This window comes from Echinops telfairi, unplaced genomic scaffold (genome assembly GCF_000313985.2).
Source record: "Echinops telfairi isolate 266 unplaced genomic scaffold, ASM31398v2 ScPeMD7_7469;HRSCAF=8507_0, whole genome shotgun sequence".
Taxonomy (NCBI): Eukaryota; Metazoa; Chordata; class Mammalia; order Afrosoricida; family Tenrecidae; genus Echinops; species Echinops telfairi.
In genome coordinates, this window is record NW_022111372.1 from 55,854,943 (window position 1) to 55,855,868 (window position 926).

The 926-nt window shown below is 54.8% G+C and overlaps 1 protein-coding gene across 1 annotated transcript in view; it reads left to right on the forward strand.

Moving 5' to 3' along the window:
- Positions 1-926, forward strand: part of SH3PXD2B (SH3 and PX domains 2B) — a 75,046-nt gene that overhangs the window by 20,698 nt on the left and 53,422 nt on the right. The window lies entirely within an intron of this gene.

The window sequence follows — 926 nt, forward strand, 5'->3', positions numbered from 1 at the left end:
GCCCCGTTCAGTCATGAGACTCAGAAGTTTGAGACCTTTGCACAAGTGGCAGAGGTGGAATTTAAACAGAACTACTTGATGCTAAAGTGGAGGCCTGGAGTCAAATGTCCTGGGTCCAAGTCCTGCACCCCCATCGCCGGCTCTGTCTGGGAAAATTGCTCCTAATGGCACATCAGGGGTAGCGATTATGGCCCTTCACTGGTAGTCGCTTTCGCGAGGACCGGTGTGTGCCTGACACACAGCTAACAATGGCCCAGCACTTAGTCTGTCGTGTGCAGACAGTCATCAAACTGGCAGTCACACTGTTGTGGAATGAGGCAATGGGGGTGTCTGTTGTGCTAATAAGGTCGTATTAATGGGAGGGGGGGTAAGGGGGCGTGTCTTAAACCTAGCCAGTCTTAAGATATAAAAAGAGCAGCTTGGGCACAGAAGCAAGCGAGCAAGCACAGGTGCCACCTGGAGATATACCGGGCATGGCCAGCACACCACTGGCAAAGCGGAGGCCAGGATTTCACATCACACGGACAGGGAGGGCCTTCCCCAGAGCCAGCGCCCTGCAGTCGGACTTCTCGTCTCCCAGGCTGGAGTCCCGAATGGCACACCTGGTGAAGCACTCGAGCACTAGCAGAAAGCTCAACCCTGGGCAGGAGCCCCTCGGAAGACAAGTCTAGCGATGTGCTTCTGAACAGCTCCGCGTGCTGCACAGGGGGTGCCGCGATTCAGAACCGATTCTACTGCCGTGAACCACAAGCAGCGAGAAAATACACGCCTGTCTGTTAAAGACGCCCCTTATGGTATTTCTATTTTCGCAGCACCAAGAGCCTAAGACTCGCTCTGTCATCGCTGCTTAGAGCTGGAAGGGCCCTCTAGAGCTTGTTTCCATCTTTAGACTTGAGGACAAGCCCAGAGGGGCCTGAGGATGGGGG